Consider the following 20,782-nt stretch of genomic DNA (forward strand, 5'->3'; position numbering starts at 1 on the left):
ACAGCTCGAGAATTCAATTGTTATCCAAACCAGTTGATATCAATTTAATTCCTAAGAGTTATGTACTTGTTTGAGTATCTAATGTAGAAGTTGTAACCAAGTTCACTTTACGAAACGGTCTTAATGAATGATATACTGAATGTATGTCCTCTTGATATGTGTAACACTTTGTAACTGATTGAATATATACCTTTTGTATTCTGATAACCCTCTCGATAAGATCTGTTAGGTTTACATGCATATTCTATGTATTAATAAATGTATCCTCGTGTGTTAGTACCTGTGTGTGTGCGTTGTTTGAGTTATGTCGTATGGTTGGATTCTGAAGCCATCAAAAGAATCAACTTTGTGATTTACTGCTACAATTAATAATTGTCTCAGTAAATGCCCAAACCCTACAGAACTGGTGCCTTCAGAGAGCCACTATGATTACATATTTGGCGTCCCTGGACCGGTTTTCCCTACATTATTTGGCGTCCCTGGGTCAGCTTAATCTACAAAGATAATATATTTCAAGGATGTAAATGCTGTGCTACAGTACGTGCAGAATTTTAGAAAACAGTGTATCAACAAAGTACACTGTTTAGGTTACTTTAGAAGACAATGTACCAAAACAATATATGCTTTCTGGGTCGTTAGAATTAGCTGAAAGTAACTGATTAGCTTTGAATAACAAATCTAGTGCTTCTTCTCTCGCTTTTTGATGTAATCTGTTTTCTCTTAGGGAAAGGGGAACTTTTAGAAAGGACAAAGCGCTGAGCTTTTTTACAGCGCAACATCTTTTAAAAACCCTGTACTGCTTGTAACAAATTGAGTCTCTGGTTGCACTTTGCGAAGTGGCAGCAGGGCTTGCAATATTGAAATAAAGACCTTACTCAGGTGAGAACTCTCTCTTGTGGCTTCCTTGATAGTTCCATGACAATTTGGGGGCTCGTCCGGGATCAGAAACCTGAACGCGAACGGCTGCTGAAACTCCATCTGGACCCTGACAATTTTAGCAAAATTGGACGAACCTCAGAGGATAAATTGTTTATCCTTCCAGAGACGCGTCTGGAGAATTGGCAGCTGTCTGATGCCAGTAAGTGATCCTTAAAAATTAATAGTTTGAGAAGCGAGCCACAGGGGTGTTCTCACGTGGGTTTGATGAGTCTGGGACTCATATAAAGAACTTATCTTAACACAGACGTGTGGTTTTTGCTCTGCGGAGTAGTTGATGTGATAAGGTTCTAAGTAAGGCACCGATTGGTAAAAATGGGAAATTCAAATTCAAAGATGAAAATGGGACCGAGCAGTCCAGCAAAAGTACATGTACGACAAATTCAGAGAAACAATTATAGCCTGGGTTAGAGTAAAAAAAATGTTTTATGTTCATGAACTGTAAAGCTAGGGTAATAGGTGTAAGGGAACTTGCACATAATTTATATATGATAATTAGGGGCCCATAACTATGAAGGATCTTTGTAAGTGAATCAGAATGGACAGAGGAAAGTTGAATTAGGAAAAATAAGTTTTCTGAAGAAGGGGAAACTAAGAAGAGAAGGAGAAGAACGGAAAGAAAGCGAATTGGAAAGCTTATGTAATGGAAAGAGAAATCACAGAAATAATGGGAAGCTTCAAAAAAGACTAGTCTTGAAACTAAAGAACAGCAAGCTGCAGCTAAAGTCATGACCATGCCTTCTAAAAAGAAAAAGTCTCCACCAAAACTAGAAAGCGGTCCGGAGCCAAAGCCTTTTCACTTGTTCGTGAAATGCCAATGTGCACTTTAACAGGTCCAGAAGGAACTCCAGCATATGTACATTGACATTGGTCTCCTAGTGAATTATTTGCATTAGTTAAGTCTTTTCCTAAATTGCCTGATGACCGTAAAGAATTTCGAAGAAAGGCAAGCCTTGTTCTTGATTGTCTTAAGCCTAATTACAGTGACATAACCTTGTTGCTAGATTATATTGTTCCTAAAGGTTTACAACGTCCTCTAAAAAGGAGGAGGCAGATTGGCGGATACATGACCCAAATGATGAAGAAGTATCCATCTAAATTAAACCACACGGACATGGAGAGGAAAAGTTAGGCGGCCGCTTCTAAAAAGAGGTAAGGACTCCTCTTTTCTAAAAAGTCCCTTGTCCTCTCCATGTTGCTGTGGTGCTGAAGCAAGTACAACAGAAAAATGAGTTAATGGTGTATGTGTTTTTAGATGCCTGTTTTGTGAAGGTGGGGTAGAAAAAAAGGGATTGCTGAAGGAATAGCGTCTCGCCCTGCCCGTGCGAAACAATCCAGGTGTTGCATCCTGGTACACGACTGCAGTATGGCTGAAGGTAGTAACTAGAACTGTACTCGCAGAAGAGCCGAAAATGGTAACTCGATTCAACTGTGTGTTTAAAGCCAGGATTTGGAACCTGGTCCGTGTTCCTGAATTGTGATAGTTCGTCAGTTTGTCTCGACTGGGGGGTTCCGCGGGGCGCGTGGGAGAAGTGAAAATGGTTTGGTGTGAAGAAAAAAAAAAGTTTGATGAATCCAAAGTGAAACAAAGAAATATGTCGGACGGAATTTAGGCTGAACAGGAATGTAGAAAAGTGTATGAACATTTGGATAAAAATAAACAATATTTAGAGGAATATTTGAGAATTCAACAGAATATCATAGATGAGACACAAAAATCTCTGATGGAAAAGCTAAAAGCAATGGCTGAACGAAACGAAGTTATATATGCAGAAAAAGAAACAGCAAAAGAAGAAATAGAACGCCTTAAGAGAGAATCTAGGAGAAGGGTGGGAATTAGTGTGGAGATTTTTGAAAGAGCATTACCCACCGAAAACTGATTAGACAGCATGTCAGCAGAAGGAAGTGAGGATGTTTCAGATTTTACAGAAAGGTTTATAGCTTTATGGATATTATACTCGGGGTTAGCCGATGAGAAGGAAGTGAATGAAGATACTTCCACAGTAATAAAACAAATTTACTTGAGTGGGTTGATGTTGCTGATGATAAAACCTGATGTTGCCAAGAATGTACAACTATGCTTTCCTGATATTACGGACAGCGGAGACAGATTTGATTTAATAACTCGTGAAGCATGCATGCAGAAGTGCGAGCGCTGCAAATGGGGTAAAAAGACTCCCAAGGAGGAGAAAAGGGAGCCGCCAGTTTGTTGAAATTATTGTGCGACTTTAATGTTATACCGAGATATAAAACCCCAAAGACAAAACTACTAATAAGCTGGTGTACAGTTACTAAAAAAAAGGTGTTTTTTGGAGAAATTGTAAGAAAGAGGCTTGATTTCACAATTAAAGAACATGTCAGAAGCTGAAACGAGAGCCGTGCGTGAACTAACAGTTTTAATCTAGTAAACCCCTCTGTAGCCTTCCTAAATTTATCTCAGGATTTAAATAAAAGTGAAATAATCTTACAGTGTGCAGTAACTGGGGGACACAGGAGCACAGCTGTCCTGTTTTTAGACTAAAACAGCATAAAGATGTGATATAAAGTTTTCTAACGGGTAACAGGAGGCTACAGGAGAAGGGGTGCAAGGGTTGTGTTTAAAGCAAATATAAGCTGTCACAGTCTGCTTGGGAAAAGATGTACAGTTTCAACTACTGATGTGGGTGGGGGACACCCCAGACCTATTTTAGGCCCAGACCGCAGCATTTTATAAGGAATTACTGCATGAAATAGCATTTATGTAAACTAACTCAATAGAGTTATGTGATATTGTGATTGTTTTACCTAATTACGGAATCCATAAGGCCGGGCTACTCCAAGTATTGGATCTAAAGAGGAAAAAAAGGAGTATAAAACCAACTACATGATAAAGCCAGGGTGAATGCCTTCTCAGAACGAGCTTGTCCAGTGACGTATTGGTTTAAGGGGGGTAGTGCAGTCTAAAGACAAAATTGCCTTGACCCCTGCAGCACAAACTGTTTTTGATGTTTTGAAACAAGCTTTCTTGCAGACACTGGCCCTGGACTGTATTCCCTCAGACTGATCATCTGCATGTAATCTGTCTGTAAGTGAAAGAAATGGGTTGTGAGCCGTTGTGCTGGTGCAGGAGCATGGAGATAGGCATCGTCTGGTGGGTTATTATTATTCAGGACCCCTTGATGCGGTGGCCAAGGGGCCGTGTTTATGTGTTGTGCAGGCTACCTGCCTGGCTGTATAAACTGTGAATAATCTGGTGTAGAACTAGCAGACCGAATGAAAATATTTAATTGAAACTTGTAAATATGCTAAATGGAAAATTGTAGCAATTTATATAGACTGTATATATACATTTGGTGTATGCCACAATTTTGGATGGCAGTGAAGGAATAGGGATTTCCCCAACATGGAAGGGACTCCAATCAAGAATGCTGGGTTTGTCTCTGAACTGTTAGAAGCTTTGCAGCTACTAACTGAAGTAGCTGTGGTAAAGTATAAATCACATAATAAAGAAATGTTTCCAGTACCTCGAGGGAACAACTTTGCAGATGTAGCTGTCAGGTGCACAGTCCTGGTAGAACAGGAGTCTGAGACCCCTGTGAGACCTCTGTTGGTGAAAAGGGGACAGCTACAGGATATTCAGGCTGAGGCCTCTAAAGCAGAGAAAAGGACATGGTTAGAAAAGAGTGTGGTGCTGCCAGCACACTGGACGCTCTGCATGCCCTCACAGCCTAATGCCCTTTGTAGCTCGACTAATGCACTGTGTCGGACACCTGGGTGTGAGTCAAATGGTGTGCTGGTTACCCAAACCTGGGTGGGGACCGTGTTTGAAGCAGTAGCCACTTATGTGGCATCTCAATGTGATGCTTATCAAAGGAACTCAACTACAGTTCAGGTGCAGGTGCTACAGCTCAAAAGGCTTGCTCCTGAGAAACCTTTCATGCAGTACCAAATGTTTACAACCTTGGCTCTTATAATCTGTTTTCCCAGTGGGTTGCTGTCACTGCCTCTGTGTCTACCAAACACTTGATGATGGAGATAAGCCCTTGGTGGGCACTGCCCTACCGCATGTATTATGATCAAGGGACAGGCTATGGCTGGATTATTCGGGGTGAGATGGACTGAGATCACCCTCAGTCTGCTAGAACAGTGGAATGAAGGAACAGAAAAGATTGACTAGACATCAGACTGAAGGAACACCATGGGATGCGGGCTGGATCAAACAGAACTGTGTAATAGAGCCTGTTTGATATCATCACAGGCCAATCAACGAAACTTCCTAGAGGGATGAATTTGGCTAATGGATTGTTGAATTTGCTAATTCTCTATTGTAGTATTGTAGGTTGTTAATTGAAGTGGTGCACGGGGCTGGTGAACAGGTGCTGGACACTTGGAGACCTCCAGTAGAGGGAAGACACGACCTGATACCTGGCGAGTGGGTGTGGGTGAGGAAGATATACCCTGCCAGATGTTGCAACCCTGCTGGGAAGGACCATATCAAGTGCAACTGACTACCGACTCTGCCATCTGAGTGACAGGATGAGATCGCTGGATCTACACATTGCGCTGACACCGAACCACTGCACCAGAGACTGAGTGAACATTATTATATTGTCACTGTTTCTGTGTTTGTTGAGCTTCCTGAGGGGGGGTGACAGTGTACCTGTTAAGTGTGAGGAGTTTTACTTTAATAAATGGGGATATGGAATCAATACTTTATCAGTCAGCCACAAATAATAATCAGAGCTCCTGTTGGGATTGTATTGCTATAAAAGATGCTCATGGGAGTAATCCCCTTTGGTAGAGGTGATTATTTAGGTTAATTGGCATGGGTAAATAGCCCTGCTTTTAGTCTGAGTGTAACTCAGATGTATTAGAATGGAAATAACTGTATGCTCCTCGCTATAATCACAGTTTTAGGCCATTCTCTATTAGGGTGATAGACAGCTGTTTAGGTGAGCAAAGACTAAACAGTACTTGTATTCTAGACAATTATTAGCAAATTAATGACTTAGCAAAGCACATCTATGATGAAGAAAAATATATATCATAATTATAATCCAGATGATTGTGGCATTGGTGCATGGCTACAGTCTGTGCTAGGATCCTGGAGAGGGTCTCTGGTTCAATACATATTTGTGTGTCTGGTATTATTCGTTATAATCATACTGTTAATATCCTGCTGGAAAAACATGTGGACTAAAGCTGCTGCTTCTGTGCTAATTGTACGCCCTGAAGGGATCATGAAGGTCAAAAAATGATTTCATGGGAAAGGTTCTCTTATCTAGTGGCAGAACCTGATGGGTAGAACAATATAGTTTTAAGGGGGGGTTACCCTTGGGAGTGATTCCCCTAGATGCACATTATTATTATGATTTGTTTGTTCATAATAAGATGTTTTGCAGGAACGGGCCAATGAGAAATTTTACAACTTCAGCTACAATTGTTCTGCAAAATGGCACAGCTGAGGCAGTGGAACAATGTGTAGATTTTTCTAAGAGTTATTACTCTTCTGGTGAAAGACTTCAGGAAAAAGAAGTGGTGTTCACTCAGGTGGAGGGGGCCGTACCAAGGCTGCTGACCACTGCGACTGCTGTGAAAGTCACGGAAAGGGTGCCCTGAATTCATGCTTCCCACTGTAAAAAGGTCACAAACGAACTGAGCAAAGCGCAGGAGTGATGTCTCCACAGGGATAGATGGGGATCACATGCTTGGGACTGATGTGCCCAGCCTTTTTCCTTTTTATGTGGAAGCCTATCACCACCCAGAAAGAGGAAGAATCTAAATACGAAGCCTCTTTGTATACAAACTGGCTGAATGAAACTGATAATGAGGGGGATATGAGTAATTTGTGGTATAAACTTATAAATCATACTGTAAAGTTAAAGAAATTTAATGCATCTTGTTATGTGCTTTAATGCCTCATTCTACAGCCTCACCCATTTCTCTCCTGGTTAGAATCACTGTTTGGGCCAGGGGGAATGTTTTTCTTTAAGTTACTAACACCGATTATAGTAGCTGTGATACTTGTCTTCCTGTTTTTGTGTTGCTGTACGACATATATTATTCCAATGCTTTGAAATATGGTAATGAATATGTTTGCGCATCAGTATGTTCTGACAAGAACGCAAGAATCCGAAGTATGGGAGCCTCCTGGGAGTCCATATTGTAACGCCCTCGCCTGGTGGTGAGGAGGAAGCGCCCCTAGGCGCTCGTAGTACCGCTGGGCATGCTGGGAGTGGTAGCCGGGGAGAGTCTGAGGGTCAGCACGATGACCAGTGGCTGACCCTACCTGAGTAAATAATGTCCTAGTAATTCTAGTGCCCTGTGTAGTCCTGTAAAAGTATAGTGTGTTGTTAGGTAATTACCACCCTAACTGTGTGTACGTGTTCGTCAGTCTCCTCATGTGTGTGTAGATCCTGTGTTTGGTTTTGTGTGGTTGTAAATGAATAAAGCTAATGCTTGTTTGTTGCGTCTCCACTTGTCCTTGTTGTGAAAAGAACCTGCAAACGCTACATTGGGCAGAATGGACAACTCGTGGTAGACACTACCTGATTCTGTTAAGCGCCAGCTGACGCTGGAAGAAACAGAACCCATCGGCAGCGCACATAGGGAGCCTGAGCAACTTCTGGGTGCGACAGGTGGCCACAGCCCCAGGGCTATTCAATAGTGGTTCTGCCGGTAGAATTGGGGCGACTGGCCGCTACTCCTGGTCAGCGGGCAACCCAGATAGAGGATACTCTCCCTGCCGGAGCCGATCAGCGATTCCCACACCCATCAGCGCGGGTGCGACCAGGTCGCTACAATGGGGAAGCGCCGTGGGAAATCTCCGAGGCGCAGTTCCAGCTCGCGGCCCGGACGAATGGCTGGGGCCGGGCGGAGATGGAAGGAGTAGCCTGCCAGGTGCTCCTGGACGTCCCGGAGGAGGACAGAGGCGAATACACGGCGCTGGCGGCGGCTCTCCAGCTGCGTTTCGGTGTAGAGGAGGCGCTGGACTTGATGCGGGAGAGGCTGGCCCTGTGGCGGCGCCGACCAGGAGAGCGACTGGGCCCGGTTGCCGCTGATGTCGCGTTCCTCGCCCGCCGAGGATACCCAACTTTCCCACGGGAGGCGCAGTGGGAGATGGCTTTCCAGGCTTTTCTCAAGGCCCTCTCACCCGAGGAGCTGCGGCGCCACGTGCAGCTGGCAGGGCCAACATCGCTGGAGCAGGCCTTGGCCCTTGCTACACGGGCTGAGGCCGTGTTCGGGTTGACTGGAAGTGCCAGCAGACGCAGTGCACCCTGCCGGATGACCGAGACGGCGACGGAGGAATCCAGCGAGGGGGAAGAGGAGCCAGCCCGGGCAGCGACCCCCGCGGAACAGCCCCGCACGCTGATTTGCAACCGCTGCGGGAAGAGAGGACACCGAGCCCGGTTCTGCCGGGCACCCGAACCTCGCACTCCCCGATCGGCGTAGGGAAACGGGAATGGGGCGACTCAGCGTGGGGAAGGCCGCCCCTCGAACACCTCAACCCCCGCTCCGGAGAGCGCTGTTAAGACCAGCGCCCCTCACGCCACCGTGGGGCGAGTCGGCTGTAGCCGGGGCCTGTACCTCCACTGCAAAATCGAGGACCAACCCTGCCTGGCCCTACTCGACACCGGTTCATCAGTAACCCTACTCTGGCCGGGCGTCCTCCCCGACACCGAGGGCACCAACCCCCCAGGATGGGAGGCCTCCAGCCTGCGGCTAAGGACCGTGACGGGACAGCTCGCTGCAGTCCGGGGGAAACAGGTGCTTGCCTTCCGTCTAGGTGCAGCGATGGTGCGCCACCCCTGCTACCTCGCACCCATCCAGGAGGACTGCATTCTGGGGCTGGATGCACTGCAGCGAGTGGGGGCCAGTTTGGACTTGAGCCGGCAGGAGTTGGTGTGGCAGGGGGAGCGACTTCACCTGGTGGAGGGCAGGCCCGGCGAAGGCCGAGGGACGCGGGCTTGCCGGAGCCGGGAGAAAAAGAGGCAGTGGCGGCGGCGGCAATCGCCGGGGCAGACCAGGCCTGTGAGCCGGGGAGCGAGCGTACTGGATCCTGCTCCCGAGTCAGCCGGGGGGCCAGACAAGGCGGCGGCGGCGGGAGCCGAGCGTTGCGTGGAAGCGAGGCGCGCCGTTGAGGATCTCTACCAGCGGAGCTGCGAGGGGCTCGATCAGGACCAGCGGCAGCGGCTCCAGGCGCTACTCGCCCAGAACGAGGATCTCTTTGCGGCGATAGATGAGGACTGCACCCGCACTGCCCTGGTCCAACACGAGATCAACACCGGCGACACTCGGCCCATCTGCATCCCACCGGGACGCATGGTTCACGCCAAGTGGACCGCTGCCGAGGAAAAGATCCAGGAGATGGCCGCAGCGGGGGTGATTGAGCCCTCCGCGAGCCCGTGGTCGGCGCCAGCTGTACTGGTCAAAAAAAAAGACGGCTCGTGGAGGTTCTGCGTCAACTACCGCAAGCTGAACGAGGTCACCCGAAAAGATTCCTACCCCCTGCCGAGGATAGATGACGCCCTAGACTACATCACCGGGTCGACCTGGTTCAGCTCCCTGACCTCCGCTGCGGCTACTGGCAGGTACCGCTCGCTCCCGATGCTCGACCAAAGACGGCCTTTTCCATCGGCCAGGGCCTCTGGCAGTTTACTGTCATGCCCTTTGGCCTGTGCAATGCCCCGGCAACTTTCGAGAGGCTGATGGAGAGGGTGCTGGCATCGGTCCCGCGGAACCAGTGTGTGCTGTACCTGGACGACCTGCTGGTTCATGCCCTGGGCTTCGACCAGGCCTTGACAAACCTCCAGGCGGTGCTGGCCTGCATCCGCCGTGCTGGCCTGAGGCTCAACCCCCGCAAGTGCGAGCTCCTGCGGCAGGAGGTGAGCTTCCTGGGACATGTTGTTGGACCGCGAGGGGTGGCTACGGACTCAGGTAAGGTCGCCGCAGTGAGGGGCTGGCCGACTCCACGCACCGTCGCGGAGCTCCGCAGCTTTCTGGGGTTGGCCTCGTACTACCGGAGGTTCGTCCGGGACTTTGCCAGCATCGCTGCCCCGCTGCACCGCCTCACCGACAAGGGCCGCCGTTTTGACTGGGACTCGGGCTGTGAGACTGCCTTCGGCCGGTTGCGTGAAGCTCTGGTGGGGGCCCCCGTGCTGGCCTACCCCGACCCGCGGTTGCCGTATGTTCTCGACACCGACGCGAGTGACTCGGGGGTGGGTGCGGTGTTGGCGCAGGAGGGGCCGGATGGGGAGCGCGTAGTGGCCTACTATAGTCTCTGACTAGGCCTGAGCGGAACTACTGCGTGACCCGTCGCGAGCTGCTGGCGGTGATGGCGGCGGTCCACCACTTCAGGCCGTACCTGTTCGGGACCCGGTTCCGGTTGAGGACCGACCATGCGTCCCTCACCTGGCTGCTCCACTTTAAGGAGCCAGAGGGGCAGATGGCGCGATGGATAGAGATCCTGCAGGAGTACGACTTCACTGTCGTGCACCGTGCGGGGTCTCGCCATCTCAATGCCGACGCTCTCTCGCGGCGCCCCTGCGAGGCCGCGGACTGCCATCACTGCGCCCGGCGGGAGCAGCGTGAGGAGGCTGTCCGCACCGTGGCGGGGGTGAGCACCGCGGCCACGGCCCGGGAGGGGCCGCTGGGGGTGGGCCTGCCAGACCTGGCGCAGCGTCAGGCAGCTGATCCTGACGTGGGGCCGGTACTCCGCTGGAGGGCAGCAGGAGTGCGGCCTACGCGAGAGGAGCTCGCCCCGCACCCGAAGTCCGTCAAGGCCCTCTGCGCCCTGTGGGAGGCCTTGGAGGTAAAGGACGGGGTGCTGCGCCGGGGGTGGTGGGTACCCTCCAGTGGCGAGGTACGGTGGCAGCTGGTGGTGCCTCGGTCGCTCCGCGGGGTGGTGCTCCGAGCGGTGCACGGCCAGCCGGGTGTGGGGCACTTCGGCGGTAAAAAAACCCTGCAGGGGTCTTTGCCACCGGGACGTGGAGCGGTACTGCCGAACGTGTGCGGTGTGCGTGGCGCAGAAGGGTCCCCCCGAGCGCTCTCGGGCCCCCCTCCAACAACACCAGGTGGGGGCTCCTATGGAGCGGGTGGGAGTGGACGTTTTGGGCCCGTTTCCGCGCACCGAGGCCAGAAACCACTATATCCTGGTAGCAATGGACTATTTCACGAAGTGGCCGGAGGCCTATGCCCTCCCGGACCAGAGTGCCCCCATGGTCGCCGATGCACTACTGAAGGGGATGTTTGCCAGGCTGGGGGTGCCGGAGGAGTTACTCAGTGACCAGGGGCGTAACTTCAAGTCCCAGGTCTTCGCCAGAGTGTGCCAGCGCCTGGGGATCTCTAAGACTCAGACCACCCCGCTGCATCCCCAGAGCGACGGGTCTGTGGAGCGGTTTAATCGGATTCTCGCCACCCAGCTGGCCTCCCTGGTGTCCTGGCACCAACAGGACTGGGACCGCCACCTCCCCCTCGAGCTCTGGGTTTATCGGACCACAGTCCAGGAATCTACCGGGTGTACCCTGGCCTCACTCATGCTGGGCCGGGAAATGCGAACCCTGGTGGACCTGGTCTTCGGCCCGCCTCCCGGAGACGAGTCGGCACCACCAGCTGGACCGGACTACGAGTAGGACCTGCAGCAGCGGATGCGGCGGGTGCACAGCTTTACTCGGACCCATCTGACTCAGGCGGGAGTCCGGCAGAACTACGACCTGCGCTGCAGGGGGCCTGCCTTCCAGCCCTGGGACTTGGTTTGGGTGTACAGCCCGCACCGCCGCAAAGGCCTCAGGCCTTAGCTGGCGCCTTTGTGGGAGGGGGCCGCTGAGGTCCTCGGGGTGGTAGGCAAGGTCTGCTACCGGGGGAGAGTGATGGTTCTGCACCGAGACCGCCTGGCCCCCTACCGGGACCGGGAGGAGGAGCCCCGCGGGGAGGCTCCAGAGGAGCAGCCAGGGCCGGAGCCGGCCGACAATGGGGTGACCGCGGGCCGCCGGCCACCACCGCTTCGTAACAGCCGCTCACGCAGAGATCCACAGCCTTTAGCAGAGTATGAGTATAGCCTGAGGGGGGTGTTCGATGTCGGCGGGACGCCAGACGCTTCAGGTGGGGACAGTGTAACCCCCCTGGCCCGGTGGTGAGGAGGAAGTGCACCTAGGCACTCATGGTACTGTGTAGCCTTATAAGTGTATAGCCTGTTGTTAAGTAATTACCACCCTAACGATGTGAACGTGTTCCATCAGTCTCCTCATGTGTCTGTATGTCCTGTGTTTGGTTTTGTGTGGTTTCGATAAAAGAATAAAGCTGTCGCTTGGTTTACTATCACGTCGCCACTTGACCTTTTCCTGAGGAAACCTGAAAACAGTACAATATTATAGCATGAACCCCTGTTTGTATTATATGTAGTTTTGTTGTTCAAATAAAACGTAAAAGACACAACTTTCCGGATGCGTCTGCTGTAAAAATAAAATGACATCAAGGGTGCTGTACGCAAAGGTCTGAAACCTGCTCCACAGAAGATCTTTATCCAGAGGTGTTAAAGAAGTCGAGATCTCGCCATGAGAGGGGAAGCATCTCAGAAAAAGCAGGTGCAGTCGGTTCCACGGTCATAACGCCACTAAGTCGGGTGACAAGAGCAAAACCCACCCGGCTTCCTCCGGGCAAGTAATGAGACAAAGAGACAGTACACAGTGGGTAGTGTGGCCGAGTGGTCTAAGGCGCTGGTTTAAGGCTCCAGTCTCTTTGGGGGCGTGGGTTTGAATCCCACCGCTGCCAGGTGCTTCTGTCGAGACCCCCTTTCAGCTGGCTTCAGACAAAAGGGAGGGAACTGCTTTTTGGCAGTCTCTCGAGAAACTAAGCAAAGTGTTTAAAGATACTTTCTCAGCTTGACATCAAGGCACAAAACAAAAACCTTCTTGCGTCCTCTCAACCCAAAAGCACTTTGCCACTTTTTGCGTTATGCAGGGAACGACGTCTGCCCAGATCACTTTTGTGTCAATACAAATCGTAGTGTGCCCTCCGTTTAATGTTGGCTGTGCTGGCGTGCTGCTTCTGTCTGTGAAACTTGAATGTTCTGCTTCTTCACACCGAATCGTCGCGGGGGTTGAGCTTGTTAAATCTTTGCGCATAGCGCTCCTTTGGAAGTACTTTGTCCAAGTTCAAAAGCGATCGTGGGATTTACTTCATGCGTTCAAAAAGCATGCCTCGCACGACAGATTTAAATGGGGAATGGAGCCTGCTTCTTGCTGATTTTCCTTTGGTTGCAGTTACAAAGTTGAAAAGTCATCTGTAGAGTGTTTTTTTCCATGCCCATGGCAGTCTTTTAAAGCTGGTAGTAATGGCTGCGAAGGTAATTTTTTATCCTCTTTAAAAGAATAAGGACGGGCTGGGGTGAGCTCCATTTACCACTCTTTCAGCTAACCGCCGAACTCGCGAACTGATTACACTGCAGAGCCACAGGCGCCTCGCTTTTCTCCATTCTATGGGTCAGGGTGAAAAAACACTTTGCTGGTATTAGCTGGCCTGCTGGGAGCACCTCTTCTTCACTGATAAGCAAGATTTGTGTTTCATCTTTCGCAAGCTGTATAGATTTCTTTCAAAACAAGTTGTTCCAGAAAGGAAACGAACACTTGCATTCACCTGAATTAAAAGGCATGGGATTTGCCCGTAAGGATAAATTATGTACAGTAAGACAGGAAGAATGGCACCGCTGGGAATCGGACCCAGGATATCCTGTTTACTAGACAGGCGCTTTAGCCAACTCAGTCACGGCACCGGCAAAGTGTTGTCCTTTGACAGCCACTTGGACACGTCTCAACTGCTCTGAGACATCTGCGTTCGGTGTGCACCGAGCCTGCTCGCCTTGCTAGTTGCCTCATTTACATGCCATAGCTCCACCACTAAGAGAAAGGATGAGAAATGGCTTTTATCTGGCATTTTTCATGTCAGAGGATCTCAATGTGCTTTCCGTGTACAAGTGGATGTCCAACTCATGTAGCTTAAGACATAGACGACAGTGCTCCACTTAAATCTTGATCTCACAACCCTCGGCATGACTCCGCTGTGTTCTGCTTTAGACAAAGGGGGGAAAAGACTTCTTTCATCACACGTTTTGCACTGTTTACGGTGTTTGCAGTGCTCTTTCTTAAATGAAAACCAGGAATCGGCACCATATGAGGTGAGACTAGATAATGTTGGATCAAGTAGCCTCGCCATTCCATGCGTGACGTGAGCAAAGTGTAATTCCTGTCTTTATAGTGTGCTTGTTAGAGACATAGCTGGCACCCAGAGCGCTTTAAATCCGGGAGTCAGCAGCCCAAGACAAGAGAGTTTCCTTCGTCTATGTTTTTTGCGTGAAGGGGGATACCATGCATGTGCTGCAAACGATCTTAGTATCGAAGTGCGGTCCCACATAACCGATCCGAACAATCTGCTTTACAGAGGAGCACTGCCGGAGCTTATCGTTGGCAAACTGAAGACCAGGCTGACCTCTTCTGTGACTCTTGAACACTGAGTCTCAAGGTTGTGAATTCAAGCTCCACGCTGGCGGGAAATTCCATAGGTAATGATCACATTTTCTTGCATGCTAATCAAAAGAAATATTAAGAAACTTTTCCCGATACCAGTTTTTTACAAAAGTAAAGGCACACGGCACATGTGTGCCACATCACGTCCGAGTTTAGTGACAACTACCTCAGAGATTGTAAGCTGGGTAGTTTCAGATCAGATCACTTTTTTTATCAAAGGTTCAAGCAAACCCGAATACTTTTCTAAGAGACATTTCAGAATCCCAGTCAAATCCAGTACGATTGCTGGATCCTTTGAATTTGACTGAACTATAGCACAGATCTGCAGTCCACCATTAGAATACTGTGGGTGTGCTGTATAAGCCATACCGCCCAAAATAGTTCTAAAACAGGAGAAGCATCCTTGTTTAGGGATGTGGTATAAAGTGAAATGGTCTGGGAAGAGTCCTATGTTTGAACAGTTCAAAATAGACGTAAAGGGGTTTTTACGGACTCTTTCGAAATGTAAGAACAAGCTGTGCGGACCTGATCTTTATTTACCTTGTGTAATCGTTTTTCATAAAGTGTAATTGTATTATAGCATGTGCCCCTGACGATTTTCTTGATACGTTATATGTGCTCTTGTTTGTATTGTATGTAGTTTTGTTGTTCAAATAAAACGTAAAAGACACAACTTTCCGGATGCGTCTGCTGTAAAAATAAAATGACATCAAGGGTGCTGTACGCAGAGGTCTGAAACCTGCTCCACAGAAGATCTTTATCCAGAGGTGTTAAAGAAGTCGAGATCTCGCCATGAGAGGGGAAGCATCTCAGAAAAAGCAGGTGCAGTCGGTTCCACGGTCATAACGCCACTAAGTCGGGCGACAAGAGCAAAACCCACCCGGCTTCCTCTGGGCAAGTAATGAGACAAAGAGAGAGTGCACAGCGGGTAGTGTGGCCGAGCGGTCTAAGGCGCAGGATTAAGGCTCCAGTCTCTTTGGGGGTGTGGGCTTGAATCCCACTGCTGCTAGGAGTTTTTGTGTTACAACCACCAAATGGAGCAATGTGTTAAAAGCTACTTTATCAGCTTAACATCAAAGCAGGGAGAAAAAAGTGTTTCTTCTTCTCAACACAAATTATCGTTTCCACCTTCAGCAGGGAAGTTTGTCTACCAAGATCACTTTTGAGTCAGTGCAAATCACAGTGCGCCCTCAATTTTAATGTCGGTTGTGCTCCTTTTTTCTGTGAAACGTTAATGTTCTGCATTTTCAAGTCGAGTCATCCTCAGGGGTAGAGCTGATTATGTCTTTCCGCATAGCGCTCCATCAGAAATAACTTGTCTAAGTTCAAAAGAGATTGTGGGTTTCACTTCAAGCAATCACAAAGCATACCTCACATGTCAGATCTAAATGGGGAATTTGTTGGTTACGAAGCTGAACGTTTTTCCATGTTCTGCTAAAGTATCAACTGGCTTGCCTTTATAAGCAGTCTTGGAAAGATAAGCTGTGCTTCATCTCAGGAAAAATCATCAGTACTGTCATTTTATTCTGTGTGTATGGCCGTTATTTAAAGTATATAAAAATCACGAGTTCATAGACTTATCCAAATATCAACGGCACCTTGTAAACCTGTCATAAGAATTCCTTCAATCCAATAGTTTCACTCCAGGGAAAAGGCAGGGAAACATAGGGAGTTCTTATTTAAAGACAACATCCGTATTGGATTGCATGTAAGCAGGCACCACTCAGAATTCCTAATATGATTTTGAATTCAGTTTTGCAGTGCTTTAGTGCTTTACTACTTTCAGAGAGTCCTTTATTGACCTTGCTGAAGCAGAGAAGCGACATAATCACAATTGTGACCAGTTTTTCTGCATTTCTGGTTAATAATGATTATTATTTTGAATTTTGATTAGTATTTTTCGTAGCATTCTTCCTCAGCTTTTAAGATATTTGGTGAGCAAGAACCACTGAGAATGAGTCTGAATTATTCAAGAACACATATGGTACTGCTGTCCTGTGTACAACTGCTTCGTCCTAATTGAGCTTTTCAGTGTTGAAGAAGACGTTTCCAATTTCGATTGCTGGTTTCAGAGGATGTGCTACAAGATCACAGATTAATTTGAAAAGATTTGGAGATGCATTGGCTGGGATTCAAACCTGGCTCAATTGCATGAAGGCACCTATACTCAGCAACGAGAGGAAAGGAGAAGGGGCCAGAGGTAGTGTGGCTGAATGGTCTAATATGCTGGATTTTAGGCTCCACTCTCTCAGGGGCGTGGGTTTAAATCCCACTACTGCCCAATGTTTTAAGACCTTACTTCCTGTGATTTGTAATATGGTCAGTAAAAGCACTTTATGTAAGTATTTCTTATGTCAGCGCTACAAGTCACTTACTGCTCCACAGGTCCGAGGTTCAATCCCTGGCATCTTCAGGTGTTTTATATTACTGTACTCACATCGCAGTCTTCTGTTGAGTGAGAACTCTTTGATCGTGTTCATAGAGAGCCAGGTTTACCTTCTGAATCTCTTCCGGGATTTCCTGAGAGATCATTCAGCGAGCGAGTCCTCCCTCTGGACTCGGCACTGAGCTGAAAGCTGCATGAATTCCTCACTGTGTGTCCTGTACTGTTACAGGTGGTCCAGCGTAAATGTGCAGCACAGTGACATGAACACCTTGAACTTTTTCTGTATGTGAAGGAAAATGCAAAAGAGTATGAAAAGTATTGATTGTATAAAATATCCATGGTATAACTCGAGAAAAAACTGAAGCCCAAAACAACGACTTTTGATGATTACAAGAAATTCAAGAAACACAACCGTCCGCAGATGGATTTGGACCCTGAACTCTTAAGTTAAAAGAACAAAAGCGAAGTAAACTCTCTTCACTGCCTTATAGTTTGTGAAATAAAACAATTTCTTACTTTCTTAATAATTTCTTACGATTTATATAATTTTAACAGAATCACAATTACAAACATTTGGGGTTAAACTGTTATTCACATACTCTAACGAAGAGAAACGTTATTGTTTTCCGGTGTGTGAGCCCATTTCTCAAAAAATAAAAAAATAAGTTATATAAATTGAATTTTTCTATTTTTTAGGCTTGCATAGTCTTATTCATATTTCAGTTAAACCCTTTCTTCTGTAGTAATTTCATTTAATATTAAAATTAGTCCTGATTTACAATTTTTGGACATGGTTCATCTTAAAGAATTTTGTAATAAGTTTCAGTTTAGGAAAATCGTGCCCAGAAGCTACCAAAACTGGTAATGTTCACATAATGTGTAATGCAATAGCAGCAGTTGGGGTGGGAAAAAAAAGGCATTTCTTGGTATGAATCCTAAAACTTCATAGATGGCGTTCTAGGACTTCTCGCTTCAGATGAAGCTGTCAATACATCACAGATTTCTACTCAATCAATATTAGCAGTGTTATCACTACCGAACACTAAATATAGATCCTGGCAATAATTCATGAGTTGTTTGTTAGAAAATTATTTATGTTTTTTTTTAAACATATTTTCAATACCAGACAAAAAGTCGAAAGTTTCAATTTCATGCAACTGATGAAATCTCTCTTCGATGGAAGTTATAAGTACAGTACATCCAAAATACTGCGGAATCAATCAAATTTACATGTTTCTTGTGGATCCAGAAGATCATTTTGAGACTCAAAACATGCCTGTCTTTTCTTTTTTCGAGGACAAAGGAGTAGCAGCAGGAGTAGAAGTAATGGCAAGAACGTGTTTAGAGTTCAGCACTTCTCATTTCTAATGCAGAGCCATCGACTCGGAAAGCACCGCCCGCGATAAAAGAAATTGCAGAATTGGTCTGTTCATGCTGCCTACACGCTTTGAATTGCTGGCATTTTCTGCAAGCGTTCCTTTTTGAGGGTTCATGAAATTCCTCACATTTGAGCCAACACTAAAATATTTCATTCGGGGTCGCCTAATTCATAGTGCAAACCGAATCTACAGGGGAATGCTGTGGCACATGAAGCCGTTTGTTATTCTGTTGTGAGGTGTGAGAGGCGGAATGCAAATCGAGTTGGTGAATAGAAAATGAAACAGGAGTCACTTCTTGAGCTACGAATTCCAAAAAGTATGAAAACCTGTGCATTTTAACAGTGCAGAATACTCACAAATTGCACTGAGTTGCTTGCTTTCTTCTGCTGCTTTTATATTTCAGTCATTCACTGTAGCACTGGAACAATTCAAGAGAGGTAAAAGCAGAAGCTGTCAGGAGTGGGATTTGAACCTACACCTCCATTTGGAGACCAGAACACCCAAGCCAGCTGGAAAGACACATGTCCTTGAGTCTGGCGCCTTAGACCACTCGGCCACCCTGACAAGCAAAAGCAAGTGGTGTGCTGAATGCACCAGTAGTTGACTAAACTGAGTTTCTTCCCTGAAATGATTTGCTTGCTAAGAGCCAAGTTGCCTTGAATGGATCTTGGAAATCAAATATACGGATGGATTGTTATTCGGTTGTGAGTTTTGAGGGGCGTATTATAAATTGAGTTGGTGAAAAGGCGCTTTTTGTTAGTCTGTCGGGAGGCTGCACAAGGTGTTTAGAGGGAGAACTTCTAAAAGGCAGGCTCTCTATGTTTAACATCAAGAAAGAATTTTTTTTCTCAATGGAAATGCTCTTTGGCGCTTTCAGCTTTACGTAGGGAACAACATCTGAAGAGACCACTTTTGAGCCAGTGCAAATGGTAATGTGCCACCACGTACATTTAATATTGGCTATGGTAGCGAGCTGCTTTTGTTTGTGAAGCTTTTACTTCTTTAAGCTGAATCATCGGCAGGAGTAGCTTATTAAGTCTTTGCTCATTGCGCTCCATCAGAAATACCTTGTCCATGTTCAAAAGAGATCAGCGGATTTACTTCATGCTTTCACATGGCATACCTTACACGAAAGATTTAAATGGGGAATTGATTGTGCTTCTTGATGTTGTTCCTGTGGTTGCCTTGGTTACAATGGTGAACGTTCTTCCACGTTCTGCTAGAGTATCCACTGGGTGGGCTTTATCAATTGGCTCGAATAGGTCATCAGTGCTCCGTCTCCAGAAAAATAATCAGCACTGTCTTTTTTCTGTGCGCATGACCGTCTTTTAAAACATATAAATCACGAGTTCATTGATTTCTCCAAATAACAACAATACATTTTAACCCTTCAATCCAATAGTTTTACTCCAAGTAAAAAGCAGCGCAATATATAGAGAGATGACATTCAAAGATTTCAACGTTCTTATTGGATTGCCTGTATGCAGATATCGCTCAGAATTGCTAATATGATTTTAATTCAGTTTTTCTCTACTACTTTCAGAGTCTTTTATTGACCTTGCTGAAGCAGAGAAGTGACATAATCACAAATGCAACCAGTTGTGCAGCTGTTTCTGGTTAATAATGATTAATGCCCCCCAAAAAAACAGCTCCTTGTATTAAGAGTCCTCCCTCTGGATTCCTCTGAAAGCTGCGCGAATTACTCACTGCGTGTCCTGTACTGTGTAGCACAGTGAGAAGAACGCCTTGAGTTTTTTTCCGTATGTGAAGGAAAATGCAAAAGAGCATGAAAAGTATTGATGGTATAAAATATCCATGGTACAGCTCGAGAAAGAACTGACGGACAAAACAATGACATTTGATGATTAAAAGAGAAACACAACCGTCCGAACATGGGCTTGGATCCTGAACACTTACTTTAAAAGACAAAGCAAAGGTTATAACCTGTCAATGTCTCCATGTCTTACAGTTTATGAAATAACACAATTTCTTACTTTCTTAATAATTTCTTACTATAGATAGATGATTGAATTTTAACAAAATCACAATTAAAAACATTCTGGGTTAAACTGTTATTCACATTCTCTAATAAAGAGAAACGTTAGTGTTTTCCAGTGTGTGAGCTCATTTGTAAAAAAATAACAAATAAAAGTTATATGAATTGAATTTTTCTACTTTTTAGGCTTGCATAGTCTTATTAATATTTCAGTTAAATCTTTTCTTCTGTAGTAATTTCAGTTGATATTATATTAATCCTGATTTACAATTTTTGGACATGGTTCATCTTAAATAATTTGTAATTAGTTTCAGTTTTGGAAAATCACGCCCAGAAGCTACTAAAACTGGTAATGTTTGCATAATGTGTAATGTAATAGTAGCATTTGGGGTGGAAAACAAAGAGTATTTCTTGGTATGAATCCCAAAACTTCATAGGCAGCGTTCTAGGACTTTTTGCTTCAGATAAAGCTGTCAATACATCATAGATTTCTACTCCATCAATATCAGCAGTGTTATCACTACCGAACGCTAAATATAGATCCTGGCAATACTTTGTGAGATCTTCAAAAGAAAATCCAAAATTC

The 20,782-nt window shown here is 46.6% G+C and overlaps 2 non-coding genes across 2 annotated transcripts; one reads left to right on the forward strand and one right to left on the reverse strand.

Annotated features, from left to right (window-relative positions):
* Window positions 1-12,602: 12,602 nt before the first annotated feature.
* On the forward strand, window positions 12,603-12,684 carry trnal-aag (transfer RNA leucine (anticodon AAG)). Its single transcript has one exon. It is a non-coding gene; the product is annotated as a tRNA-Leu (tRNA).
* Window positions 12,685-18,651: 5,967 nt separating this feature from the next.
* Window positions 18,652-18,764, reverse strand: trnal-caa (transfer RNA leucine (anticodon CAA)). Its single transcript has 2 exons — window positions 18,727-18,764; window positions 18,652-18,697 (listed from the first exon to the last, which is right to left on the reverse strand). It is a non-coding gene; the product is annotated as a tRNA-Leu (tRNA).
* Window positions 18,765-20,782: the final 2,018 nt, after the last annotated feature.

The sequence above is a fragment of the Lepisosteus oculatus genome, chromosome 14 (genome assembly GCF_040954835.1).
Source record: "Lepisosteus oculatus isolate fLepOcu1 chromosome 14, fLepOcu1.hap2, whole genome shotgun sequence".
Classification (NCBI taxonomy): domain Eukaryota; kingdom Metazoa; phylum Chordata; class Actinopteri; order Semionotiformes; family Lepisosteidae; genus Lepisosteus; species Lepisosteus oculatus.